Genomic DNA, 6,805 nt, shown 5'->3' with positions numbered 1-6,805 from the left:
CCATGGCCTGTCCAGAAACAATCCCTATCTCTTGTCTAGCAGTAGATACTGTTGTTTTGGCTGTATGGCATCATTGAATAAGATTATCAATGGTTAGCTAGGTAGCTAGGATATATCAGTCAGCTAACCATTTACAGTAACACCAGTTAATTATTAAGTCAATACACACTAAATCTTATGCAGAAATTGAGAAATCTTACTTTATATTGGCACTGTGGCACAGTATAGGCAGCTATCTATTAATCGATGAATTAATGGATAATAGATGACTAGATTCATAGAATGGAGTTAGAAGGGTGAACTCCTACTTTGAAAGGACAGGAAGTGTTGGCTGTGCACTTAACCAATGACAGGCATTCCACATTTAACCCCACCCACGTGTGAAAATCTAAATATTATGTTTTTCTTTTTGGTTTTACATGCAAAAATTAAAAACAAGCAATTGTTTCTATTTTCTATTTCTATTCGAAAATTAATTTTCAGGTTCCCGATTGCTCCATTTTAACTCAGAAAACAAACGATCAAAACGTACATGGACAGTAATCTTACCTTAGTAATCTTTACATAATGTTGTCCATGACATAGGCAAATTATCTTGACCGCGTTAACAACATAGACACCAAAATGTTCTGTCAATTCTCCAGATCAACATTAATTCCTGCACTTTGGCTGTTGTTCAATCACGTGCAGTATCCCACCCGCTCTTTAACACTTGACTGTCATTCAGAAAATCCTTTCCTAAATCAGCTGTGGTTTGGATAATTTCCCCAAGTAACTAAACAGCTAGACATCAAATTCGTCTCAAACAACTATTATGCATAGTTATTGAAGAACCCCATTAATGACAATATTTCTTTTTGTTTGATTCACCTTGTTAAAGTTACTCTTTCTGTTAGAAGCATTCGATTTTGCAATCCATACGTTATTTTGGATATGTGTTTCTATGAAAACTGTTTTCACACGATAACATAGGGAGTTACGAAATGTTACTAGGTTACATTGCACTTCCAAGATCTCCATACAAAAAATTGTCCTACAGCAATATCCAGGAATTTTACAGGATCAAGTTCAATGTGTAATCAATTGTTAAATGCTTAGTATATGATATAATGACAAACAGCAATATCATAAATGTAAGGAAGAAAGGTTGTGTTTTATTTCACACAATTTTGACAAGTCTGTGAAGACACCAAGCATGATAAAGGGTTTAAAAATAGGTCTTGATTCAACTCATGAATTATATTGAATGGGGATCCGTAATAAATACAAATACAAATCTATGTTCCCCGTTTATATTTTAATGTATTCACGTGAAGAGTTTTTCATTTATTAATGACTGTAACAGCTCCAAACAGTTGTCCTCTACAAGCAGGGGTGCAACTTTCACTGGGGACGTGGGAGACTAAATATTTTCAGGGTTCATCAATTTATCTCAGTGACTAAATTGGTGTCTTTACCTCAAAGCAGTCCTTCTGAATTGTAAAATAGTGTTACCATCGTCAGCCATTTTGACAAATGGCTCCACGGCTGCCAAATCTGGGGTGGCTCCATATCTAAATATTTTCAGGGTACATAAATCTTTAATCACAAAGTGAAGGATTGAGACAAATTTGTCAGCATAACCACCCCACTAATAGGAAGTATGTGCACATCATGGGTAGATTGTAAAAAGACACAGCGTATGCATTGATGCAGCAGGTTTGATTGAATTCCAGCCTCAGCCTCCAATGGGTGGAGCATGTCGTTGATTGCGAACGGCACAAATATTTGGACAGACCTACCCAAACAATTGGACAAGGTCAATATCGGAACTAAAATACAACCATCCGCTATACATTTGGACAGAGAGCCTTTTGCTTTGTTATCTGGGTTTAATGATAAATTACTGTGGGTGAGAGAGGAGAAATTAGATTTATAGGATGTTTAAGTGGCACTAAGGACGTCAATATGGAACAACATGTCCACAATAAAAGCATACAAACAACATAGTGACGGGGGCATCTACAGAGGTGGATAAAGAAAAGAGGATCCTGTGGCGTAAACCTTCTTTGTTTTGTTATCAGACAGGTACCCAGGGTAGAGGGCCCCCCAGCCCCCGCATTAATAAGTGACTTAATAATCTGGCCAGCGGTGGGTTTATAAAGGGCAGAGCAGAGCAGAGGCACATCTCAATTCAAGCAGTAGGCTACTCTCTGCATTTTAAGGCTCACTTAGACATCCGGGCAAAGCTGAAAATGAAACCACTGAGTGTTTGTGTTGATCTCCTGTATCCTATGGGGGGGATCACTGAGTGTTTGTGTTGATCTCCTGTATCCTGTGGGGGGGATCACTAAGTGTGGAGATTAGGGTGAGTAGCAATCTTCTTTATGTCTAGTTCATGGTCAGAAATGTTTGGCTAGTGCTGTAACTCTTTGACATGGGAGGAGAACATTCTTCTGGAGGTATTAGGATTTGATTTGCATTTAACATATACTCTTACCCAGAGTGACTATGGTTAAGTGCCTTGCTCAAAGGCACATCGATAGATTTTTCACCTAATCAGCTCTGGGATTTGAACCAGCAACCTTTCAGTTACTGGCCCAACACTAGTAACTGCTAGGATACCTGCCGCTAGGCTACCTACGATATCTGTAAGTGTCTCGATCTGCTTGGAGTTTAGAGATACTGGTTCACACTTGTGAAGATGAGTTACTGGAACTAGAGAAATACATCACTTTCAACATAACACTAATATTTGGACAGAGTTCAAAGGTGCACTTTGACTAAGAGCTTCACTTCATGATATACCACTAAAGAGATGTGGGGCCATTGTCAAGTTAGAGGAGAGCATCAACATTTGACTCAGTTCTCTATTTCTTTCAACTTTATTTAACCAGGCAAGTCAATCAAGAACAAATTCTAATTTACAATGACAGCCAGACGATGACTGGCTGTCCCTTAACTGTATAGAGCATTAAAAAGCTATCTTCTTTTTGTTTGGTTTTAATTATCATATAGCAATTCATTCTGTTGGGTTATTTTTCAATCTTGTTTGGAATGTAGCTATCATCCATGCACTGTTACACTTGTTTTGAACTCATTTACAAGGATATTAACCGGCTTATCTGTATAATAATCTTTTAAGAAGCACGCCGTGAGAATCACGTCTATTAACCTGTCACCTTAATTGTGGAACAGAGGAAGTTGATCCCCTTATCATCTGATAATGACAACCTAATGTGGAAAATCTATAGTTATGCAAGGGTAAATGAGAAAATTCACCAACTCATCCACGTGTTTCACTGTGTCCAGGATGGAGAGCAGAGCTATCCCCCAGAGACTGTGAAAGCTTTTAAGGGGCTGATGGACGCAGATGCCCGGGTTAACCCGTGGCTGGTCAACACCAGCATGGTCTCTGTCTGTAACAACCCTGTCCTGCCACAGGCCTTATATCCACTGTGCCATGGCAAAGGGGCTGCCATGGTCTTCTCCAGGCTAGGTAAGGCTGTGCCATAAACAAACATTACTTTGAGGAGTGGGTGGACTGAAATATTGTCATTCAGTATTGGTATGACTTTTTAAATGGTTTGTCTTATTGCCCCTATCCACCTTATCTGTTGTTAAAATCCATAGACTGTACATTTTAGCATTCAAACATAAGCAATATTACCTACTTCAGAGTTATTTGACGCTGTTGTAGTGGGTGGGAAAAGTGCAATTTTCACAACCTTTCCATGGGGCCTGTTCTGGACTGAATTTATGTTTTGTACTCAGCGAAGGGTGTACGCAGATTAACAGGCATTTGAAGTGAATGATAATGGAAACTTAAACCATCCTCAGGGGATTGACTCTGAAGGGTTCAGCATACCTTGGTATTCACATTCATACACACACACGATAACATACGCACTATACACACACGTACACATGGATTTTTGTACTGTAGATATGTGGTAGTGGTGGAGTAGGGGCCTGAGGGAACACAGTGTGTTGTGAAATCTGTGAATGTATGTTTTTAAAATTGTATGAACTGCCTTAATTTTGCTGGACCCCAGGAAGAGTAATGGGGATCCATAATAAATACAAATACAAATTAGCACATTGAGTAGCTTCAGTGAAATACTAACCAAATGTAGCAGGTGTAAAATAAATGCCTGAGCGGGTCGGAAGAAACCGGAAGCATCCGGTTTTCAGGTGTTGCCTCTTCCTCTCTGCTTTTCCCCTGGAAACAGGAAGCATGCCAAACTTCTGAAGGTGGTGAAATACTGATGAATATCTGCCTTATTATCAGCTGACATGACCTCTAACCACCAATAGAGGGGGCCAAAGTGCTTATTGAGTGTTGGAGAAACTGCATTCATTCCATATAATCTATCATTTTTATCCGATTAACAACATGATACCCCATAACTACTTGAGCAAAGCTGTGAGATTAGAGAGCCAGATCACAGATGTGACAATACTGAAGTCTTTCCTCTTTTGATTCAACATGAGCACACACATGATTAATGTGTGTTGCTCTCGACTGATTCTACTCACAAGAGCCCAATGGAAGATGTATTTGAGTGCAATAAAGTGTGCGAGACAAAGAGCACTCACATGCTTCTCTATTGCTCTGCGAACCCGAGGCGGATTCATTCCTCCCATTGTCAATATTAGCATTATATCTGACACTCTGATAGTCATAGTCATATATTATATGAATGGGATATTGGTACAGTAGCTGAGTCGATCGTTCAACAAAATGAGTGCCTTTTGCATCCCTTTCATTTTTGTATTAGAAATTGTGCACTAATATTGAATTTTAAAAGCCTGTTATATTACATGAAGTGCCCTTTAACATAGACCACATGGAGAATTCAATAAATCAATAAATGTTCAATATGAATAAAGACTTGCATAAGTGCAGAGCGGCAAGAAGCGTAGCAGTTAGAGCATTGGGCCAGTAATTAAAAGGTTGCTGGTTTGAATACCCGAGCCGCAAGGTGAAAAATCTGTTGATGTGCACTCGAGCAAAGCACCTAACCCTAATTTGCTCCATATGCTCTGTACCTGGCTCACCCTGTAAAACAACACATTTCTTTGGTGTATGTGACCCAAAAAAAATGTTCAGCGTTTCACATGCACCCTCTGTGACTTCTAGGAAGATTTTAACCCACTTAACCCCAACATTTCTCCAAGTTTTCACCATCATTGTAAAGCCCTAGTTATTTTGTTGCTTTGACAAAGTCATTTCTGAAGATGATTATTTATTTCATGTGATTAGTGATTCATTTATGTCTGTCCCTCATTTTAAGGTCAACCCTATTATGTAAACTGAACTTAATATAGTGAAACTATTCCTTTTAAAATATATATTTTTTAAAAGAAACATTGAACATCTAATAGTCAAATCATAATGCATAGCGGTTCTAATCTTTTTGGCAATTTTCTGGTGTTTTGTGGTGGAAAACTGAACGGGTCGAGCATAACACATCAACCCTGTTACCCATAGATAGACAGGCTAGAAATGTTTTAACAATTAAAATGTTTTTGTGAAGCTTGCATTCAATTGCCACTCCATCTTGCGCACAACAAGCTTCCATTCCCCCTGTCACAAGGGGGTTTATGGCTGATTTAAGATTAAATCGTCAACCCTGTTATGGTCAACTCTGCTATGGTCAACCCTGTTACGGTCAACCCTGTTACTTTATTTGTCTCTTAATATGCACTTACCATAGTCATTTTATTTAACCTCTTGAGATGATGTTGAACATGTGCTCTTTATGACAGAATGTTAAAATTAAGTGAAATCAAACGTTATTTTTGACGAAATTACACTTCTCAAAAGGCACCGAATTGGTGGAACGACCCAGCTAAACCTTGTGTGTTTGATGTCTCTCTCCAGCGGATGCCATCACGCCTCCAGATCCTTGTGAAATATGTGCCCACCCCGCCTGCTTTGGGTGTAAGACTGCCAGACTGCCACCAAGACCGTAAGACTGCCACCATCTGTTACACACACAACCTCTGAAGCTCTCCTATTTACACCACACATCTTCACCTTCTCCAGATCTCCAGATATGAAGTTGTTTGAGCTGTATGGTCAGAATTAAGTTACTTGTTATTCAGCAAAAGGCTTTAAATCAACAGTATTGTCTAGATTGTCTAAATTTCCATGGATTTCTATGAGATATGTGATACATTCACTGTTGGAACTGGGTTTCGTATAGCTAATATACATTTCTGTTGCTATTCAAATTGTGCCTAATATGTTGTCCCACTTTTTCCACCAGACTGAATTAGTTTGAACTCTGCCAAATGGACTGTAAATGGACTGATTCTGTAAATCCTTTTCAGATTCTAAATAAATATGATTTCTACTTTACTTTACTGACACTGTTATTTTTTTATTCTAGACTGAAACAGCTAAAATTATGAATACGTTATCATCATTGCATGGTGTACCTTGTAAATTGTATACATTGCATTATAGCAATATATTGCTGATCCAACAGAGGGCAGACTTTACCATATAAAAATCACCTCGCACCAGGTTAATACTTCACCTTACACTAACCCTAATTATGTCTCATGCCCAACTGAGCTTTGATGCTGGATTTTTACTTTTCTTTTAATGGTTTTGGGATTTCTTATCGAGTCATTCTTGTCAAAGTAACCATGATCCCCTTGGTGGGTGGGGATGTGTGTTATCCTGACAAAGATGGTTCATATGAGCAATTGTACATGTTCAATTTGAAATAAATTGAACAATAAACAAATCATGTCAGAAGAACACACTGATCAAATAACGGTATCACTTCAAAGGACCATCATTCAAAAAACA

At 38.5% G+C, this 6,805-nt stretch overlaps 1 long non-coding RNA gene across 1 annotated transcript; it reads left to right on the top strand.

Annotated features, from left to right (window-relative positions):
• Positions 1-2,180: 2,180 nt before the first annotated feature.
• Positions 2,181-6,346, top strand: LOC311138516. The gene is made up of 3 exons (XR_014614049.1): positions 2,181-2,347; positions 3,292-3,478; positions 5,867-6,346. It is a non-coding gene; the product is annotated as an uncharacterized lncRNA (long non-coding RNA).
• The last annotated feature ends 459 nt before the right edge of the window (positions 6,347-6,805 follow it).

Source organism: Coregonus lavaretus, assembly GCF_964263955.1.
Source record: "Coregonus lavaretus genome assembly, chromosome: 12".
Taxonomy (NCBI): Eukaryota; Metazoa; Chordata; class Actinopteri; order Salmoniformes; family Salmonidae; genus Coregonus; species Coregonus lavaretus.
Note: the sequence above shows the minus strand (reverse complement) of the source record. Positions and strands in the feature narration are given on the sequence as shown.